General features: G+C 43.9%; 1 protein-coding gene across 1 annotated transcript in view; it reads right to left on the bottom strand.

Annotated features, from left to right (window-relative positions):
• Positions 1 to 23,280, bottom strand: part of LOC119661173 (homeobox protein 4) — a 148,312-nt gene extending 125,032 nt beyond the window's left edge. Inside the window, exon 1 of the mRNA XM_038070390.1 lies at positions 22,471 to 23,280. The gene's annotated coding sequence lies outside the window, so the exon portion shown is untranslated. The remainder of the gene's footprint in view (positions 1 to 22,470) is intronic.
• Between the last annotated feature and the right edge of the window lie 305 nt (positions 23,281 to 23,585).

Genomic DNA, 23,585 nt, shown 5'->3' with positions numbered 1-23,585 from the left:
AAGTGGATGGAATTAAAATGGTGTGCTTTCTAACTCGTAGTCCGTAGTCAAAAAAGGGGAACGCCACAAAGAGTTGTATACTTTTTGAACACTTTCTTCTGCATCTGATGCAACTGACTTTACATCGACATCTCATGGCTCACCTGATGTAGGATGTCCCTCGAATATGAATTTGGGTCTATCTGTTAGTTTGGGGTGTAGTCAAAGGGTAGTATAGGTCCCAGGACGAAACGTGGATTGGTACCCACGATGGAGTATAAAACTTGGGAAACGCAGGGTGAACCAACACCAACAGCTCTATTACCAAACCGTATCTCCACCTCCACGTGGTGATCGCTGCGAGTTTTTTCTTTATGAAAAACTGCAAACGGAGAAGGATGAAGACGAGTCTCACGCTTTTAGACGCGTGGGACAAAATGTACCAACTGGTCCTCCAGGTTAGGGGTTGGGTAGGGTTGACAACCCTACACGGAAAACCGATGTTACGAAGCCACGAAAGGAGCCTCGGGCAGGATGGATTTTACAACGACGAACCCGGCTACGATAACGGATTAACGATTTGGGTATTTTCTCATGGAACGTGCGCTGCCTGTAAAGACCGAATGCTGCTGAGCAGCTAGCCGATACCCTGTCCCAATATAAAGCTGACGTAACAGCGTTGCAAGAGACGAGATGGGCAGCGACCGGTTTCCTGGAGAAGAGTCGCAAAACATGTGCTCAGAGGGACCGCAGAGTCGGAGAAGGATACTTTCAACGAGGCTGTTAATAGGACCCTCGAAGCCTATCCCAAGTTTGATATCAAAATCATACTTGCAGATTTCAACAGTCAAGTAGGGACGGAGCCCGTATTCAGACCTTAGCCTTGATGAATGTCAGAACATATAGGAGGGCCAATCTAGACTCGGATGACTATCTCGTTGTCATGGTGCTCCGAGCTCAAATAACAACATCACCTACAACCCCTCTAACAATCAGGTGAGGGTTAATACTGAAGCCATCCACAACGCAGCCCTCCGTGGCACCTATAGGAGGGAAATGGATGCCGCAAAAACCGCAGTTAATAGATGTCCTGGAGATGAAGCATCAACAAATGATCTTCACAACCACCTGAAAAACGTTATCATTGATACGCCCACAAACACGCTTGGCCCCAGTCGCAAAAAAAGTCGGAACGGTTCGTTTGACGTTGAATATAAGCTAGCTACGAAACGGGCGAATGCCGCATACCGTGTAATGTTGCATTCTCAAAGAACGCGGGCAAGCGCAAAGACTTATCACGAACTCCGTCGAGCGGAGAAGCGACTTTATAGACGGAAAAAGGAAGCCTGGGAGAACCAACAATTCTGTGAACTAGAAAAGTAGAGGGAGCAACCGCACGAGGCGTGGAAGTTTTACCAACAAGTCAGCAGGATGAAACTTTGTACACCTCGATGCTCATCCTGCCAAGACAAAGAGGGAAATCTGATTTCCGACAGAATGAGCCTATTGGAGCGATGGGTTGAGTATTTTGATGAGCTACTGAACAACCAGACGACGGACAAATACTGCCACCACCAAGTACAGGAGAAACAGTCCGCGCAATTAATCGGCTTAAGAGTCATAAGCCGCCAGGAGCTGATGGAATTGCAGCCGAATTGGTTAAATATGGAGTCGACCAGTTATACGAAGCGGTTTATCAACTTGTGCTTAAAGGACAGCGAATCAATACCTGACGATTGGCAACGAGATATTATCTGGTAGGGAGATCTCACACAGTGCAGCAATTATAGAGGTATCACGTTGCTGAGTACCATCTATAAGACATTCTCCTTTATCTTGCTAGGCCGGATAGCCTCATACGCCCAAAATATGACTGGCCAATACCAAAGAGGTCAGTCATCATTGGCCCATACCAAAGAGGCTTCACTGCAGGCAAATCAGCAACAGATCAAATTTCCTCTGTGCGGTAAGCGATGGAAAAACTGTTGAAATGTTGCATTATATTTTCATCGACTTGAAAGCCGCTTATGATAGCAGGGTAAAACTGTACACGGCCATGAGAGAATTCGGTATCCCGACGAAATTGATAAGACTGACTAGGCTGCCCCTGAGGAATGTGCAAGGCCAGATAAAAGCAGCAGGATCACTCTCAAGACCATTGAATATCAATAACGGTCTTTGACAAGGGGATGCGCTATCATGCGTCCTCTTTAACCTGGCCCTCGAGAAAGTGATCCGTGATGCTGAGGTAAATGCATCTCTTTAACTCCACCAAACTACTGGCCTATGCTGACGATATCGATATGATGGGAAGAATCACCTGAGACGTATAAACTGCCTTCATCTAGATCCAGGCGCGAAATCTTGGGCTGCTCATCAATGAAAGCAAGATAAAGTATATGGTGGTAATGTCAGCATCGAAAACCAACCACCCAACAACATCAAACCACACTGGTCAAACGGGAAGAATAAAAACAGGACAATATAACTTTGAGACCGTTGATAATTTCTCCTATCTGGGGTCGAAAATCCCAACCGATAACAGCTATGTTGATGAAATCCGTGCACGGTTGTTGTCGGTCAACAGAAACGTCTCATCATAGGGTCAAAGTTCTTACTGTACAAAACAATAATCTTGTTAGTCCCCATGTATTCCTCGCAAAAAAACTTACGAACTCTTGGCCGCGTTCGAGAGAAGAATCGTCCCAAGAATTTTTGGCCCCCTACATGAGGATGGACGATTCCGTAGCCTACAAAAGACGAAATCTATGAGCAATACCATGACCGTCAGGTTGTGGATAGAATCCGGTTGAATAGGTTACGGTAAGGGTGGTCACTTAATCCATATGGATGGGGATGATCCCACCCGGAAAGTCTATAAGGGCAATATCTATGGTAGAAAAGGAGATGGAGCGATGGCGTAGGTCAGGACGCCAGACAGCTTTTAGGTATATCGAATTGGTGAACCTCGGCGTAAAACCGGGATGTCTGGAGTTCCTTATTGAGGCATACCGGTTGTTGCGCCGTTGATGATGATGACAGATAACTGAGTCGCCTCTGCTGCTTATCCGGAGCTTGAGAAAGTACTTTGGCAGGATCGCGTCGGCAGTGAATGAAACAAATATCGTATAGGCGATTATCAGTTGTTACTATAAAATAGCAAGAAGTCGGGAACCGGTGGTGGCGTCAATACTTTTCGGAGACGGGATATGGGATCGGTGATAGACCTTACTTTTATTAGCGACTCATTATCTAAGAATCTCCAATGGCAGGTGAGCGAGGAATATTCGCACGGCGACCATCAGGTTATCATCTTCCAGATGGAGCGTAGGATAGGTGCAAAACATATCATGCAAACTGCCGTAGCGGGACATCCAAGAAACTTGACAAGGGAATGTTCCAGGAAATATTTCTGTAAGAAGCGATGCCGATGGGAAAAGCAGAAGAAAAGTGACCCACGTTCTTGAAAAGATAAAAAAAGCAGGTGATGCTTCCATGCCACGCCGCACTGTACTCAAAAAACTAATGCCCAACTTCTGGTGGAATGCCGAAATCGATGAACTTCGCAAAGTTTGCCTTAAAGCCAGAGGACACATTCAACGTGGTAAAAACCGGCCTGAGTCTGAAGAATTGTACAACCGATATAAGAAAGCAAGGAAAGAACATGTCTAAAAGTCAAACTGAATATTTCAAGAGGTTATGCAAGGAAATAAAGGGTGAATGTTCGCCACCAATTTGTACCCTCTTTCCAACAGTTTCAAAAAAAATCGAAACTGCCCACTGTCCAGATAAATTCCGATAAAACTCGTGAGATGACCACTGAAGAAGTAGTGCAAGCCGGAACGAAAATTGTGGAAAATAAAGGCCCAGGTTTAGATGACATTCCAAATAAAGCTTGACGTGACTCAAAGAAGGGGTTTTTCCGGAAAAGTGGAGGAAATAGAAGCTTGTATTAATCCCGAAACGAAATAAACCTTTGGGTGATCTTTCATCTTATAGGCCAATATGTCATTAAACGGCGTTGGTAAACTTGGACTTGTAATGGACAGGCAGTTCGGATTCCGAAAGACAAGATCTACTGTCAATGCGATCAGTACGGTGACGAAAATTGGTTAGGAAGCAGTAGAGGCCATAAATCTGGCGAGATAGTCACTCTCGACGTGAAGAATGCCTTCAATACTGCAAAATGATGCAAAATAATTGCGGATTTAGCCAAATTAGGCACTCCCAAATACCTGGTCACCATAGTCATAGAATTTCGCCCCAATAGGCAATTATGTTACGATTCGAACGATGGACCTAAAACATGTGGAACAAACTGCGGGGTTCCACAAGGATCAGCCTTAGCTCATCTCTTGTGGATAATAATGTGTAATGGAATTTTAAAGTTGCAACTGCCTGAAGGAGTGACAATCATTGGCTTGACAGACGATATCGGAGTGATTATCGTGGCACAAGATATTGAGAAGATAGAGGTGTGCACGAACAAGGCAATTGTTGGAATAAAGTCTCGGCAGACGCTCGCAGAACATAAAACCGAAGTAGTTTTGATCGCCAGGCGAAGAAAGCAACTGTCGATAAAGATCAGAATTGGCGAACGCATAATACATACGCAATCAACGCTCAAATATTTAGGAGTAATGGTTGATCAAAGACTGAAATTCAAGCCGCATTAAAGAATTTAGCAACCAAGGCGTCCGGGGTTGCTACATTTTTGGCAAGAATGTTACTAAATACAGGCGGTCCTAGATAAATCCGCTTACCTCGAGAGTTGTCAGCTCCATCTTGCTTTATGCAGCTCCAGCCTGCGCATCGGCACTAAAGCTAGAAGCAAATAAAAAGAAAATCGCAGCCCCATATCGATTGAGTGCATTGCGAACGTCGTGCGCTTACCGTACAACATCACACGAAGCAGCATGGTTCCCAGTGACCTCTAGGCGAACGAGGGTCGACGCCTCTATGACCCATTATATGCCGTAGCCGAGTGCTGTACCTATCGTCGGCAAGCAGGAAATGAAGCTATTTTGGAGGGCCCAAAAAGATGGGATGATTCAACTAAAGGACGCTGGACTCATAGGATTATTCCAGACGTCTCCAAATGGATCACTCGGAGGCATGGTGAAGTTAGCTACGGCCTAACTTAATACATAAGCGGACACGAAGGGTACCGCGCATACCTTTCAACGCTTCAGGCGTGACGACTTCTAATATTGCCCAACATGCGCGATGATTCCGGAGGATACGGAGCATGTTTTTTTTTAGCTGCCCGAGGTTTATCGCACACAGAGCGGAGTCACCCGAGAATATCGTGGATGAAATGTTAGCCTCCGAAAAACTTGGAGGGCGGTGGAAAAACTCATGAAGACGATCCACAGTCTGTTGAGGAAAGAGGAGCTTCGTAGGAAAGTAGTGACATAATACCGAAATGGCGAAGGAGAATGGAGTGGTTTTAGTGAGTAAAAATTTCACAGAACCGTATGGTCGGAGCCAGCGGTAGGTTTTGAGTCTTTCCACTTTCTAACGTCAAAAAGAAAAAAAAAACAGACTGGCAGACAGTAGAGCAATTTTTAACAAACTTTTGTTTTACACAAAACCTCAAAAACAAGGGCTTCTAAAATTTAGTACTGTCCCATGTTCAACAAAGGACTTGCGGTCAATTTCATACAATACAAACACGTGACTCTCCAGCGCGTTGTAGACCAGCATCGCTCTAAAACTTACAGTAACACAGTCCCGACCGTCGTGACGAAACGTATACGACTTGACGTCATCACGAAAGCTGGTTGCCAAGAGACAATGGAGCAGAAGTATAAACAACACCACGCAGTACTTCGGGCAACAGGTTCAATACTCGTCAGAACACTGCGCTGTCGGGCTGAATTTTCCGCTGAAAACGAAATTCAATGAGCGTATACACAGTTTTTGGAGATAGATTCATTGGATAGGCCAGACATTTCTAGGCTCTATGCATCTGCACGAATTCAAAAAAATCTATCTGAAATTAATGACAACTTTGCATCTTAGCTATGTGCTGATAACATATGTAGTTAGTGCAACTACAGTCATTTGCGTATTGCGGTGCAGTTGCTACTGTCTACCTGGATGTCTAAAAATTCGTTTTCGTGGAGGTGCTGATGGTTTGAGTCAGGATATATTGCTAAGCTAACTCAAAGTGCCATTGGAAATGCTAGCAGATGGGCGCGAAAAAAGTGAAATACTCGAAGTAGGTATTTAGGAGACACCTTTTTGTCGTATGCCGTAGGTTACGGGCGTATTGTGAAAATCACTCCAGACATTTTCGGAATGCAATATCCGCGAGGAATCAGGGAAGTTTTCAAGATCACCTACCTTGGTGTTGTAGTAGCCCGCCAAGCATGCTAGCTATGTAGAGTGGATTGCCTTGAAAGGCTCCCCAATCCCACTATCTCAGCCGTTTGTGAATTTGACCGACACGGGGATTCGACGAGCCAAAAAGAACGGAGCTACATTAAGCACTCGCTTCGCAGCCCTGTCTCGGACGAGCGATAAGTGTACCCGCTGGACGCACTAACAACTAACCAAATTTGCGGTGTGCTGTTGGACACGCCATCGGCTAGAAAGAAAGCGAGCGGACACGAGGTTGGAAAAAGAGCATGACTTTCCCCATTTCTTCGAAGATAGCTGCAAGGCGCGGACCGATGGCGAACAGTAAATACAAACAAAAAATAATTAAATTAAGTTAATACAATAATTGTATTGAGTTATTCATCATCATCAACGGCGCAACAACTGGTATCCGGTCTAGGCTTGCCTTAATAATGAACTCCAGAAACCCCGGTTTTGCACCGAGGTCCACCAATTCGATATCCCTATATGCTGTCTGGTGTCCTAACCAACGACATTGGTCCATCTCAGACAGGGTCTGCCTTGTCTTATTTTTTTACCATAAAAATTGGTATAGACTTTACAGACTGGATTATCCTCATCCATATGGGTTAGGCGACCCGCCTATCCCAACCTGTTGAGCCGTACTTTATCCGCAACCAGACGATCGTGCTATCGCTCATAGATTTCCTCGTTATCTAGGCTACGTCGTTGATCCTCATGTAGGGGACCAAACATTTTTCGGAGAATTCTTCTCTCGAACGCGGCCAAGAGTTCGAAATTCTTCTTGCTAAGAACCCAAGTCTCCCAGGAATAAATGAAGACTGGCAAGATCATTGTCTTATACAGAAAGAGCTTTGACCCTATGGTGAAACGTTTCGAGAGAAACAGTTTTTGTAAGTTGAAATAGGCTCTGTTGGCTGCCAACAACCGTGCGCGGATTTCATCATCATAGCTGTTATCGGTTGTGATTTTCGACCCCAGATAGGAAAAATTTTCTACGGTTGCAAAGTTGTAGTCTCCTATCTTTATTGTTTTCGTTTGACCAGTGCGATTCGATGTTGTTTGTTCATTGGTTTTTGGCGCTGACGTTGCCACCATGTACTTCGTTTTGCCTTCATTAATGTGCAACCTGAGATCTCTTGCCTGCTGCTTGATCTGGATGAAGGTAGACTGTACATCTCGGGTTGTTCTTCCCATAATGCCAATAACGTCAGCATAAGTCAGTAGTTGGGTGGACTTCTGCATCGCGAATCACTTTCTCCAGGGCCAGGTTAAAGAAGACGCATGATAAGACATTCCCTTGTCTTAGACCGTTGTTGATTTAGAACGGTCTCGAGAGTGACCTTGCTGCTTTTATCTGGCCTCGCACATCGGTCAAGGTCAGCCTTATTAATTTCATCGCAATACCGCATTCTATCATGGCCATATACAGTTTTTCCCTGGCTATGCTGTCATAAGCGGCTTTAAAGTCGATGAAAAACTGGCGCACTGATGGCCATATTCCAGCAGTTCTTCCATCGCTTGCCGAAGAGAGAAAATCTGATCAGTTGCTGATTTGCCTGGAGTAAAGCCAATTTGGTATTTGGTATGGACCAATGATGTTCTGGGCGTATAGGGCTATCCGGTCTAGCAAGATAGCGGAGAATATCTTATAGATGGTACTCAGCAATGTGATACCTCTATAATTGCTGCACAGCGTGATATCCCCCTTTTTATGTATGAGACATATAATGCCTCGTTGCCAATCGTCAGCCATTGATTCGTTGTCCCATACCTTGAGCACATGTTGATGAACCACTTGGTGTAACTGGTCGCCTCCATATTTAACCAATTCAGCTGTAATTCCATCGGCACCTGGCGACTTATGATTTTTAAGCCAATGATTTGCACGGACTGTTGTTCTATTCTTGATGGTGGCAGTATTTGTCTTCAGTTGGCAGGGCCTCCAACTCACCGATATTTTGGTTGTTGAGCAGTTCACCAAAATACTCGACCCATCGCACCAATATGTCCATTGGATTAAATTTGCCTCTTTGTCTGAGCATTGAGGTGTATAAGGCTTCAACCTGCTGATTTGTTGGTAAAACTTGCGCGCCTGGTGCGGTTGCTCCCTGTTCTTTTGAATTTGGTTTAGAAAAGTGAATTCAAACTATTTGCAAAGGTCATCACGAGTTATATATCGTACACAGCATTAGTTACATTCGCGTTCTAGTTGTGATCAAAACAGATTTTTACAAGTTTCTAGGAATTCTGTGTGATTTAAAGGCGAGCTTACCATCGGAATTTCGCCGACGTATGAAGCTGGGCACATTGAACGTGGACGAACACCTATTTGGAAAACTTCTTGCAGTGGGTGCGGACTAATATGTCCAAATTCTGAAGGAATGATCAAAATTCTGCAGTGGCGCCGGTGAATTTGTCTTGTGCTATCGGAGGCATGGTCGTGTTTGACATTTGCCACATTTGCATGCGGTTGTTCGTGAAGCAGATTGCGGGCTGACTCCACTCAGTGTGAAGTATTGATCTTCCAATCCTCTGAGTGGGGTCAAGTTAGACAGGGAACGGTTCGATGAGTGTATATCAAGGGCAACGCATGGTAAACACCTGAACTGTTTCTGGCAACCGTTCATCGATCTCTGTTTGTCGAACAAATTGCTGCATACAGTAGATCCTTTAGTTGAGGCAGAGGAATTTAACTGCACAATCCAGAACTTCGTGTTGAAAGCCTATACTTATAGAGAGTTTATTATTAGGAGTGAGTAGGGAATGACCAGTGAAAAATATGTTTTTCGGCGCTAGAAACATTGGATCACTTAATTGTTGTTCACATTCATAATATATACGGAAAAGAACGCCCCTTAAAGACAGCTTCCATCTAGAATGAGTCGACGGCACAATATCTATGACCACATCAATGAAAGCAAGGTCAAATTCATGTTATTAACACCGCGAATAACAGCCAGAACTGCTAGCCAATAGATACTGGATGGTACAACTTTCAAAAATTTGAATAATTTTCCTCATCTGTAGTCAACAGCTACAGCTGATTGTAACGTGAACGAACAAATCCGCGCTGGCATTTAGCAAGTCACAGAGTCTACTTAAGTCCTTCCGCTCAAGGTATTTCCCCGTAGGGTCAGAGTTTCTACTATAAAAAGGCCATACTGTTGTCAGCCCTCATGAATTCTTCGAAGCTCTCGAAGGCTTTTAGTTGGGTTCGAAAGCAAGATCCTCCAGAGGACCTTCGGTCGGATATCTGGGGATAAACAATGTGTAACGGCGAAATCATGACTTCAATAGGGATATGGTATGCAGGTGATCCGAATAGACGAAGAAGTCCCCGTTCGAAAAGTTTATAAGGACAATGCCTATGATATGATGAGGTACGCTTTCGTGGAGCGACGGCATATAACAGGATTTCAAGAACTTATTGGTAATAACGAATTGGATGACCTTGTGACGAAACCGTCCAATTGAAAATGATAAAGTTCATAATATGAAAATAAATACATAGAAGGTCAGGTAAAGCGGCGCATTGAAAAGCAATATATGGTAAACGCACCATTTTCAAAGAGGTAGAGAAAAACTATAAAACTTAGATAATGATAGTAGGATTTTCATAAAGCTTTCCAATATCGTGTTTTACATTATAGATCATATTGCAATTTCTAAGTTTCCACTCCCCCTTACTCCCTAATTTCGGAACTAATATTTGCTTAGAAAAGTACTGGTCGCAAGTCTGGAGAGCCCCAACTTGAAGATGTTTTCCGTGGCATTGGTCCAAAGCTCCGACATAATCTCGAAATCTTGTGTTGAACAGTCGAACGGTGCCGGAATACATTTTACGTGCGAATGAACAGATAAATAAACACACAGCCATTGAACCAACTTTAATAGGCTCAACGATGTCCATAAGGTAAAGTACATTTTTAACAGGAAGTGACTTTCGACAATGAAGTGCACATTCCGGCACATAGTCCAAACCGTTTAGATTTCTACTAGTAGAGTAATTCGCAAGGAATCACATAGTAGCCGGTATTTTACAATTACAAAAAGAAAAAGATGTGGGGACGGGTATTTTAAAAGAAAATGTCTTATCCTTTATTTTTAAGTTTCAAAGAAGACTTAAATTGGCTACCGAGCCCTTTGGAGTTATTAATCTGGCTAATCTCTCTAGCTGGGAAGTGGAAGCCAATTCAATCCTTTAGTCATAAATAATATAGCCAACAAAACTCTATGCTCTAATCGAATTCAACCACTTTGACCGAGTTCTGCGAAGATTTCTAATTTAACGAGTAGGGACTAAAAATAGATGTGCATTGAGTGCAAATTGATTCCGCATGACAACCTTGGCGATACCTCGAACCAGGATGCTTTCCTCCGAATTTAAGTCTTAAAATAGAAAATTAAAAACAGGCAGATGGAAAGAGGATGGAAAATTCTCAAATAAAGTAGGAGTTGTCTATATAAAGTAGATATTGATTTAATAACATAAGGATGCCGAATTTAGCATGAAGTTTGTGAAAGCATTGTTTTGCATGAAAAAATACACGGGCAATTTTTGCTAACCAACTACTTTGAAAATGCCATTGGAGGCAGCTTCGCCAAAAATGATTAGCAAATCAATGAAAACTCGGAGCCCTCACGCATCAGTGGATGATATCAAAATAAGTCAATATCCTTTGTTTTGAGTATCTTTCCAAGCTTCGAAATTGGAATATTACTCTACTTCAGAGTCCAGGATTTTTCGAGATAGGCAAATTAATATCAACTGTGGGCACGTGGTGACTTTTATGCAAGGATCCCTTTTAAGGTTTTGTGTAAAACAACAGTCCGTCTGTCTATCAGTCACATCCGATTTACTGAGATGCGGCTGGAATGGAATGTCAAGGAATTTGGCGAGAGTATCCGGTCCCTGATACTCTTTAGATGCAGCGTGTCGCATCATTTTGAGTGCCGTTTAGGGAGGCCCTCATGTATGCGAAATAAGGTGTACAGTTTCTCAGAAGTTGGTCATGTGAGGTATCAAATCAAAGGGCTCAATTAGTACTTTTCGAAACTAATCTTACTTCTGACATTAGGTGAAATAGGGGAGTGAAGGTTCAAAAGAGTGAAACAGATCTCAGTTTCAGAACCTATCCAACGGAAAAGTCTAAAAAAAAAATCACAAATTTGAACGTCCACGCATTTAGTGAGTTAGATTGTTCAAACATTTTTTTACCCAATATGATCATGGGTGATATCCAATAAAAAGTCTTGATTAGTACTTTCCAAGGCTATTCTGACCTTCGATGCAAAAGGGGGGATTGCAGCGGCTAGAAAGTGATTACTTCTTGTACGGGCCCATTTTCAGAAAATGCAATGTGTGATTTTATTGAGCATTACAATTTACCTGCGGAATGAAATTTCACGTGCGGAAACGTTCATAATGATAAAAAAGCCTTCGGGGTCTATGTTTTGTCATAAAGCAATGTTTGCAAGTAAAATAAACAGTTCAAAGAAGGTCGTGAAAGTGTTGAAGACGAAAAGCCAACAATCCCCCCACCCCACAGAAACGAAGGGTGGTCTCTCAGATAGACAATAGAGAGTAATTATGGCTTTAGGCAAATTAGGTGCTCCAAAATACCTGGTGCGCATAGTCATATATTTCCTCCAGGAGAGGTTATTATGCTACGATTCGGACGATGAACCTAAGACGTATAGAACAACTAGCAGGGTTCCACAAGGATCGGTTCGCGGGTTTCTGCTGTGGATAATAGTGCATGATGAAATTTTTAAAGTACAGTTGCCCAAAGGAGTGACCGCCATTGGCTACGCAGACGATAACGGAGTGACTACCGTGGCGCAAGATAATAAACAGACAGAGATCCTCACAAACGAGACAATTTTTGAAATCAGATCTTGGCTAGAAGATGCTGGTCTGCCGCTGCCAAAAACCGAAGTAGTGTTGATCCCCAAGCGAATGAAGCGAACACAGCATACATTCGCAACCATCGGTTAATACCGAGGTGCCATGAGTGATCCAAAATGAAAATTCATGCTGCATCTCAAGATTTTAGTAACAAACGTTATATTGTTGGAAAAAATGCTACCGAATATAGGTGGCTCTATGCAATACTGTTGGCTTCTTATCTGAAGAGTTGTCAGTTCCACCCTGATTTGTGTAGCTCCAGGCATCAGTATTGGAATATAAAGTATATAGGAAAAAAATCGCGCTGGGCGAAGGCGCTCCAGAACTCCAAACGGTTTATTAACGGCGATGTATAGTGCTTTCTAAAGAAACATAATCAAATTACGGTGGTGAAAGGGCGTACGGGACGTAATTAAAAACGAGTGATTAGAGGAGTGATAAGGAGTGAGATTAAGAGCACTCGTGAGAAAATGTGGAAAAATTGTAGGTAGTGTCACTGTGCATTAAACTCGGATTATTTTAGTAGAAAAGTTAGTGACAAGTGCGTGGATAGGATTTATTCGCGTGCTGGGTAGCGCTTTAACGAACAGGAACTTATTACATTGGCTGCCTTACCAAATAACGCATTTGAAAAAGAAGGCGTAACGAACATAATAAAGAAACAAATCGGAATACCGGAAGCTCGTGCTTCGGGTATAAAGGTTTTGTGTTCATCTTATCTAAGAAATTTCAACGCACATTTTTCTACCCGTATACAGCTGCAAAACTACGAGACATACGTACATATTACTGCTGTAGATATTACGCTCACCCTAAACAAACAAACTGCCTATTTTCGAATACTGTACACATATAGGCACGTATATAAATTGGTCGTACCCATATTTCCGATTTACTTCTTATATCTATCTGAATTAGGCTCTACCCGCAAAGTTCATTAGCCCGCATATACTATATACCTACATACACACATGTCTCGTTGGAATAATTGATATTCATATACAAATGATTAAAGAACTAAAACAAAGTAATTCTTTGCGACCCCATTCATAAGAACTCATTTCGTTGTGGTATTGACGAATTGATATGTGATGATGACGTCATGCAGGTTGTAGAGTGCACGAAATTCACAAAAAATTGTAAAGTTTTACTCCTATAACTTTGTTATTAATAGTTGGATTTTCTTCAAACTTGACCAAATTGTGTGTTATATTCTTCATTATACCCATGCCAAATTTTGTACTTCTGGGATGAACACAAGGGGGGTGCTGGGAAAATTTCTAAAATGTGAAAATATACTATTATTAACTTTATTTGTGCAGATATCGGAACCGGATATATTTTGAGGCCTAGATTTCGTAGAGATGCACTATCGAGATTTTTTTTCAAATTTTTCCGTTGGATAGGTTCTGAGAACGAGACGTGTTACACTTTTTGGGGGTCATATTTTGAGCCCTCACTCCCCTATGCTTCACCCAATATCAAATATTGAACCAGTTTCGAAATGCACTAATTGAGAACTTTCATCTGATACCCCGCATGGCAACATTTTATGGAAAAACATTTTGCACCCTCCTTTCACAGGTATGGGGAGCCCCCCTTAAACTTAACACAAAATGGCGTCAGTTACTGCATGTAAAGGGAACGGCAGATCACATATTCCTACCAATTTTCGTGACAATCGGTTCAGCCGTTTCCGAATAAACCGGCTGCGACAGACAGACAGACAGACAGACAGACGGACAGACAGACAGACAGATAGACCTGTGCGGAGTTGCCAAATCTCCCATCAGGCGCGTCCCTTCGTGCGGATAAGGGAATGCTCGGCGGATGCGTAGGAATATGCACATATACGCATTTGCAGGTGTGCGTGTATGGGCATGCTTATGCGCAGGCCGGGTAGGTGGGAAGTAAACGCCCGCCCGTGGATAAAAATTGGCTATGGGAAGGATACCCAGAAATAAAACCAAACATGGAGGAACAGAAGGAGAATAAAGTTACGGTGCAGGGCTTCGGAAACCCAGTACCGGCGGCTTTTGGGAGTGGGCAAGCAGGCTCCCGGCCGTCGATATCCCTCGACTGCAGTGCCTCGGTGGTGGATTACTTGGCCACCGTTGCATCAAATACTACAAGCAGCCTGGAGAAAGAGGCATTTAAAAGGAGTACATCACTCCCGAGAACGCCTGTTCAAAACCCAAGAAAAGATGGGGCACAAACTGGTCAGTTATTAGCCCATAGCGGGGTAACTACATCTGGTCGAAATATGTCGCAGGGCTTAGTGGTTGATCCATTTAAGAGAAGCTCGACGATAGCGCGATCTCCTCCGAAATCAACCTTGATGAAGGAAGGAAATCAGGGAAGCATTCGGAAGGCTAATAAGTACGTAAGCGCCCAATGCGAAAACCAAGCGGAGGAGCTATGTCAGAGTCCGGACGAATCATCGTTTGCCCTACTCGGAGGCAAAATAGTAGAGTTGTCTGAATTTATTAAGGACAAACACAACGTGCACCAGGCCATCAAAAACATGGTCCGTACCATTCGGGTACTATACAATGGTGCCAAGGAAGAAAAAAACGCCTCGAAGAAATCAAGCGTCACCCAAGCAACACAAGTGACACCCCCTCAACATCCAAAGGGCGGTAAACTTGAAAAGAGGAGTAGAGAGTGCGCGAACGATTCTTTCGGATCCTCACAGGACGCTAAAAGGCAAAAAGGCCTCTCACCGGCAAAAGGCAAGGGAAACAAAGTTACCAACATCGTGGAAACTGCGGCGCCGGCTCCAATTGACCCAAGGGAGGCAAAGCCTCAAAAAGGGACCAAGGAAGCATGGACCAAGGTTGGTGGAAGGAAAAATACGGCGCAGAAAAGAAGATTACGGCCCGAATTAATCATCATCTCCAAAAAAGGGGATATGACTTACGCCGATATCCTTAGAAAGGTCAAATCCGATCCTGAGCTGATGGACCTTGGAGTAAACGTTAGCCGAATCAGACGCTCCCAGAAAGGAGACTTGATGCTGGAGCTGAAGAAGTCTCCGGGCAAAACGGCAGAAAATTTCCTCGGCAAGGTGGAGAAGTCTTTAGGAGAAGAAGCTCAAGTTCGGGCCAGAAAGCAGGAGCTTGTCATAGAATGCAAGGACATTGACGAAATTACGACCAAGGAGGATATCCGTGACGCCCTAGAAAAGCAGTTCGGACCACTTGGCTTGCAAGATTCCGCAATCAGGGGACTGAGGAAGGCGTACGGAGGCACGCAAACGGCAACTATAAGCTTACCAACTGAAGCAGCGTTCAAACTGCTGGCGGCTGGGAAAGTAAAAATAGGTTGGGTCGTTTGCCGACTCAGGGAGCAGGTATCCCTTAAGCGCTGCTTTAGATGCCTGGAATTCGGCCACATAGCGGCGAAATGCACCGGTGACTGTGACAGGTCAAAATGTTGCAGAAAATGTGGGGGAGAAGGCCATATGTTCAGGGAATGCAAGGCTGAGCCTGAATGCATGCTCTGCAAGGAAAAAAAGGGCGTCGACTGTCGGCACGTTGCAGGCAGCAGCAGATGCCCAGTGTTTAGGCGAGCCTTGAATGCAGTAAAAAAATGAGGTTGATACAAATCAACCTCAACCACTGCGAGGCAGCGCAAGACCTTCTCTCGCAGACCATCTATGAGAAGGGAATCGAAGCTGTCATAATCAGCGAGCCCTATCGCAACAATAAGAGCGGTGCCTGGACTGCAGATGAAACTGGCAAGGCGGCAATATGGGCGTGTGGAAATCAGGCCATTCAAGAAGTGATGGAGTTTCCAGAAGTTGGAGGGCAAAAATAGCTGGCATCTATATATATAGTTGCTATGCTCCACCAAGCGCGACGATAACAGAAGTCGAAGGAATGCTAGGTATGCTAGTCTCGGATGCAAGAAGTCGAAACCCCAAGATCATAGCTGGTGATTTCAACGCGTGGGCCGTGGATTGGGGCAGTCGCACTACGAACACCAGGGGCCGTATCCTGCTCGAGGCTTTCGCGGAGCTAGATTTGGTGCTTGCTAACACGGGAAACGTTTCCACTTTTCGTGGGACAGGGTCAGGCTCAATAGTCGATCTGACATATGTGAGTACCAGATTGGCGAGGAGAATGACATGGTTTGTCAGTGAGCATTATACTCACAGCGACCATCAGGCGATTTTCCTCCAGATCGAATATGGGCCATGCGTCGATACGTGTTCCCGTGAGGCTGGAAACCGGGGCTGGCTCGTGAAAGGACTTGAGGAGGATGCATTCATAGAGATGCTATTGGAAGGCCAAAGTCCCGGTGGTGCGGCTACGGAAAAGGTAGAGCAAATGATGGGACGCACAACAAGAGCATGCGACGCTGCTATGCCGAGGCGACGAGTTCTCGCAAAAAGGCGCTCAAACTATTGGTGGAAAGAAGAGATCGCGGTGTTACGGGATGCATGTTTTCGTGCTAGAAGGATCTGCCAACGATCTAGAGCAAGACCAGACTTCGACGAAAAATGGCTAGCATATGTGAACCTTCGAGGTAAGCTTAAGCAGGCTATACGGACCAGCAAGCGAGAATGCTTCAAGGAGCTTTGCACAGAGGCAGACCAAAGCCCCTGGGGAACAGCGTACAGGATAGTTATGAAGAAGATGAGAGGGCGAACACCACAATTGGCCTGCCCGCATCTTCTGCTCGATATCGTGACGGCGCTCTTCCCCCCGGATAAAGGGGAGCGCAAACAACACAAGCGAGCACTCGACGTCTACACCATACCTGCGGTAACTGAGGAGGAACTTACGCAAATTTGCCGGAGAATTGGTGATAACAAAGCACCCGGTCTGGATGCTGTTCCCAATAGAGCCCTTAAACTCGCTGTTAAGACCAGACCCGACTGGTTTATCAGCGTGTTTGAAACATGCATGATAGAAGGAGTTTTCCTCGACCGGTGGAAGAGGCAAAAACTAGTTTTGCTCCTGAAGCCGAATAAACACCCAGGACACCCATCATCATACCGACCGATTTGCTCGAAAGGGTCATCTACAACAGACTGCTCCATACAAGGATGGACTATCGGAGCGACAATTTGGATTTCGTCAAGCCCACTCAACGATCGACGCCGTAGACGTTGTTTTGAAGCTGGCTCGAGACGTGATGTCGTCTAAAAAATGCTGTGCCGTAGTGACATTGGACATCAAAAATGCGTTCAATTCCGCAAGCTGGGAGTGGATAAAAAGTTCACTGGCTAACACGGGTGTCCCTAGTTACTTGACTAAGCTCCTCAACAGTCACCTTTCGGAGAGGACACTGTGGTACGACACGGATGAGGGATCCAAGCAGTACACCGTCACCGCAGGAGTACCACAGGGCTCAGTGTTGGGTCCTCTCCTGTGGAACGTCATGTACAATGGGGTCCTTGTCCTTCCCGTGCCAAAGGGGGCCACGATAATCGGTTTCGCAGATGATCTAGCTGTGGTTGTCGTCGCGAAAGAACCTAAAGACGTTGAAATGTACGCTAACGAAACCATTAGCGCCATAAAAGCGTGGCTGGAGATGGTTCAGCTTGACCTTGCAGAACAAAAGACGGAGGCGATCTTGATTACCAATCGTAGGAAGAGAAATACGATTAATATTTGCGTTGGTGGTCACGTTATCACTTCGAAGCCGGTTATCAAATACCTAGGGGTGATGATTGACGCTAAAATCAATTTCAAGGGACATCTGGACTATGCCTGTGAGAAAGCGGCAAATACCAGCGTATCATTAGCGCGGATGATGCCTAACATTGGAGGTCCAAGGTACAGTCGCAGATTACTTGTAGCCGGAGTGGTTCGCTCCACACTATTATACGCGGCACTAGTTTGGGAGGAAGCATTAGCGTGTGAGAGTAATCGTAGGAGAGTGAATATGACTTACCGCTTAGTGGCGCTAAGGGTGTGCAGCGCCTTCAGAACAATATCAGGCGAGGCAGCGTGTGTTATTGCGGGAATGATCCCGATAGACATTCTGGCAAGTGAGACACGCTACTTGTACGAGACAAGGAAAATGAATCCTCTTGAAAAGGATGCAGAATGCCGAAAGGCGGCAAGGCGGGAGTCGCTGGAGAAGTGGCAGAAACGGTGGGATGACTCGCAGAGGGGTCGCTGGACCCACACTTTGATTCCCCGTATTGAAGAGTGGATCCAGCGACGACACGGTGAGATTAACTACCATCTGACGCAATTCCTGTCAGGACATGGCGGTTGCAGGAAGTACCTGCACCAATTCAGGCTGGATGATTCTCCCTTGTGTCCTGAATGTGGTTGCACACCTGAGGACCCGGAGCATGTTATGTTCCACTGTCCACGATTTCTCTCAGAAAGGAAGAGTCTGAAAGACTCCCTGAAAACCACTCTAAGCCCGCAGAACATCGTCGGGGAAATGTTGAAATCGGAGGGAAACTGGTGTGCGGTGAACGCCGCCATCAAACGAATACAAGAGGAACTGGCAAGAGCGAAGCGCGCAAGGAGGACGCGAAGAACGGAAGGCGTGGTCGCGTAAAGCGCAGTCCACCCCGCGAAGTAATGCTTTGCGGCGGTCCCGCGGGGAAGGAAAAAGGAGAAAGTGGGGGTGGTTTTAGTGGGTGAGAATCCCACACGCTGCTTCTAAGATTTCCACCTCCATCCATACAAAATTACGAGGAGCGCTGCTGGAGTTGACTGAAGTTGGCAATGTGATTACGCTGGCATTTGGATATGGTTGCGTCTGCGACAGCGAGAATATCTCGATAATGCATCTACGAGGTTGTGTGTTCTGCTCGCGAAAGTTTCGTTTGAGACATTTTCATGATCTACAACGGTATGCTCGGATTCACGTGTTGCGTTTCTTATTCATACAGGAAATACACGAGATTTGATTAATGGCTCTTAGCGTATAACATTGACGGCTGCTTCAAAATATGCCTCGGGACTCAATCAAAGGGAGATACTCCGGAACAGGAGGTGTCTTGATTCAATTCATTTTGACAATACCGCCTCTGACTACAAAAACAATAAGAAAGATCTGGTGAATTTTCATTTCAGGCAAAAAGATATGTAAATTGATTTTGCTACACATGGCATAGCATGGCATGTCCATTAGTCGAAATTCCACCAATTTGTTCCAAAACTGGTTCATAATGTCAATGAACTCTTTCAAAGGATGGTCTATGGGAAAGTGGGAAATGAACATATTCATGTAACACCTGTCATTCTTTGAAGAGTATTGTTATTGTTTTCGTAGTTCGTCTAAATCTTAGAATTATAAAGATGAAGGTTTAGAAAAGATTCACTCAAGGGTGATAACATATATAAAGTTTCTCGAATGGAATTGCTCCATATGAAATGCGATGTTATTGGAACTGCATAGGTTTCTGGAACATAGAAAGTAAAGTCCTAAAAAGGAACAAAATGTTATATCTCTGTGAATCAACCCTAGAGCACTGAAGTAGGAGTATTTCTGTAGCTCTCAATATTATAGGAACTTTTTTAATTTTTCCATAGTCAGGAACTACAATCACCAGCAGTTGCTCACAGTTTACCTTTTTCTCTACGAATTTCCGTTCAATAGTGCTATTATGGGGGAGAGAAATATCAATAACATACGCGGAGAGGCCCGTATTGCCAACTAATAGCACGGCAGGCTTGTCGCAATACATGTTGTAAGCAGAACTATCAAGTACAACCTGCGGCTTGTGTCGGTAAACTCGACATGTTTCCATGATCACCTGAATTGTATATGTTCGACAAACAGCTGCCAAAAACAATTCACGTGTTCACCGTGGATTGCCTTTAACTTCCACTAATCGATCTGCTTAGTCTGGCTCAACCCCCTTCAGAGAATTGAAAGATCGATCCTTCAAGTTAAGCCCACAGTCTGCCTTACAGATAGCCGCATGCAAGGGACTCGCTCTTTGCTGTAAAAAGAGCAACCATCGAGTCGACTTGGCGGTGATGTTTTGCCGCCACGTCAACCACGCCCCTCGAGGAAGGTTCTTCCGCTCCACGTCAGAGTTTGGATGATGCATCCAGAATTTGGATATAGTAGTCCTTATTTGCCGCTGGAAGTTTTTCAGATCGACGTTCGTCCACAGCAATATTCCGAATGCATAAACCAATGAAGGCACAGCGAATACATTCAATGCGCTTATTGTATTCTTCCCCGAGAGATGCAATTTCAGCACCAACTTTACACGTTGTGTGAGTTATCACGAAATATTACGGCTAAACATGTGTACTATTCATAACAGACTTCTAAGGTGGTAATCAGTACAGCATACAACTTGAGGTCAACCAAATACAACAGCTCTCACTTAGCACGTAGGCCATATCTTATTACAACACCATACCCTCTCGCAGCATTCACTAGCGATGACAGCGGGTTTACTGTCATGCAAAACTAATGACTCAATGAATTCCGCTGGAAGATGTTCCTCCGTATATGGATGGGCTCTGAAGTGTTGGTACCCTCAGATTAATGAACTGATAAGGTGGTATGCCACCCTCCCATGACAGTCGCTAAAACCTTTATTAGTTTCTGATCAATGCGATATAGATCCAGGACATGAGTTGTCTTATTATATTTGCAATGTTATTTTTTGTTGCAGATCATTTTTACTAGTGTAATGTACTTTATTTCATTTTTTTTTTCTTAATTGAAATTGAAAATCTCTGGAATTTTACAGTTCCGCGCACTCGGTCCAGCTGTCATTTGTTTTTGTTCAACTTTTCCAGTTTAGCTCGGGTGTTGATTATATTTCTATAGGTTCGTACAGAATTCCCTGTTTCTTGGTTTTTCAGGTTTCGGCATGGCCCCACTCATCAGTTAAGGACACGTGAAGTTTTTGCAAAATGACACGTCAGGGACTGAAGTATTCAAAGGAACTCCGCCCCCTTCAATTCCCAAGTCTGGTTAGTATAGATGTAGGGAATCGCGTGTTGATAACACTTTAGCGGAGGTTCAGTATTTGTGGGCGGAACGTCACGATCAATGTCGTTTTTTCGAATTTTTGGGATAGGTCTTCCCTCTTGGTTGTCTCCGGCCGCTAAAAATCGCCCACTCATATTATGTCATTACAGACGCTTTCTCTTCTCCTCCGTTTATCGTTTACTTTGTTTGATGGGAATAGTCACATACAGCAATTCTTCCATTCTCATAGTATTGGCAAGGGAGAGTCAAATTTTAGAGTGCGTCGAGAGGCGATAAGGCATTGTTATCCATTAGGAGGACATGAAAAAGTGACTGTGATGGACAATACTTTTAGTCGCATGCTTTTTAATTTTTCTTTTAATTAAAGCAATAATATTCACGTTCACCGAAAAGGAGAGCTAGAATTTATTTTATGGCGTAAGAGTTGTAGTCGTGGTGCCAGTTTATTTTTTCATTGAAAGTATATCCTGATTTTGTTGATAGATAGTAACTGATATCGATAGAAGGTGATCTGGAAAAGTAATGTGTTGAATATGCTTTGCTAAATATGACTTTGACACTTGGCACACTTGAATTCAACATTTTTAAATAATGGGAGCCGTATTAACTGACTTCAAATCCATTGCCATGTGTGCCGAGTACCGATGTGCTCCGTAAATTAAGGAGTTTTTTGTGATCACTTATGAAGGAATTGCGCTCTTTAATTTCAAACTCTACTTTTGAAAGAGTTTAAAAGGTAACAAAAATCTTATTATAATTATTATCGTTGGGGAAATGATTCAAATACAAAGGAATTCCTTCAAGACCGTAACGGTACACTACAAAACTGCGGTACTCTGCAGAGGGCAATATAGTCAGCATTGCGTGCCCCCGTGGTTATAACCCTGATTCTTCTTCTTGATAATATTTTATGTTCTCATTATGGTGATATTATATTTTTGATATCTTTGGGTACTGTACGGGGGTATTCAAGGCTAATAGTAGAAACAGAAATAATAATTTCACTAAGGCCACAGAAAATTGCATACGTTAGTTTAGCTCCTCGTAAAGAAGGCATATGGGAGGCTTACGGAAAGCGTGTTTACTATTATAGGGGACCCTAATTTCCGTCAGGTAAATACAATTCCATGCCCACTTCCTTATCCAATTTTACTACATACTAAAATTCCGAAGGCAACCAATTACTTTAACCCCTGCCACATTCATGATTATAAAAAACAATGTGCCTATACATCACCTAAGCCTAAAGTTACTATATTACTTCTTAGGAATATCCTTACTTTTAAGAAATTCCGACCACGTCTTGAAGCCGTTGGTTTCGTGTTTATCTTGGTAATTTTCGCTGACACAAAATCGTGTCAGTGGTGACGGTGACGGCCGGGAGTGCGATAAGAACCAGACGACCAAATTGAGAATATAGGCCGTACCGTTTCTGCAAAGTTCACGGATAGCCGATGGACGACAAACGACAGTCAATATCTCGTTCAAGGATGTTGTGATCGAAAAGACGACGATAACGATGATAAGCACGTTGTTACGTTATTTTGATTACGCACTTTTAAGAGCTTTTTGGTCCTTGGCCTGTTACTCTGATTTTTGTTTGTTTTTGATGCTTGATTAAGATCCTGAGAGTTTGTGAATGTCCTTTGCCTAATGTTTGTTGTCGTTTTGCTTACGGTGTTCTTCGATTAGTGGCTGATGTCGTCATAAAATCCGGCCTGTCATCAACAACTGCGAATAATTTATCAAACGCTCAAAGCGATTATTTTGTCGTGAGCAGCCCGGGAGCAAGGATATTGGTAAAATTAATCGATTCACTGGATAGAACAGGGAAACCCGAAAAATATTTTAATTATTCCGAATATTATACTAATCGCAGTTGGACACCAAAAGACCGGCACTTGGATATTCGATATTTTCCACTTGAATACTTCTAAACTTCTTCACTTTCCTTCAAGGATGCTAAACACCTTCAAATTTGAAATTCACCCCAACTTGCCACAATCTACGAGAAATTTGAATTTGAATCGAATGGGAAACAAGTTTCACGTTAAGCTTCAGCTCCTCACGACCTAGTAAACGTCAGATAACTGAAGTCCTTTCGGATAGTTCCTGTAAAATATACCCTCTAACGACCATGCACTGTTGGGCTGCTGAGAATCTTGACTACACTTCGGAAGCTGGGAAAGCGAGAATCATCTGCGAAGGAAAACAAGGCAGACCTAGTTTTCACTCCAAAAAGAGTATGCTGACCTACTGCTGAATAAGCGAAAGAGCTGGAGATAAAGCTGGGAGAGCTCCTGGCGAGCTTGCGGACTCCAGGCATGCGCTGCATCCTGCCAGGAACCGACGAGGTAAGTGGCAGCATGTGCTGAGGCGTGGAAGTACCAGTCTG

This window comes from Hermetia illucens, chromosome 1 (assembly GCF_905115235.1).
Source record: "Hermetia illucens chromosome 1, iHerIll2.2.curated.20191125, whole genome shotgun sequence".
Lineage (NCBI taxonomy): Eukaryota > Metazoa > Arthropoda > Insecta > Diptera > Stratiomyidae > Hermetia > Hermetia illucens.
Note: the sequence above shows the minus strand (reverse complement) of the source record. Positions and strands in the feature narration are given on the sequence as shown.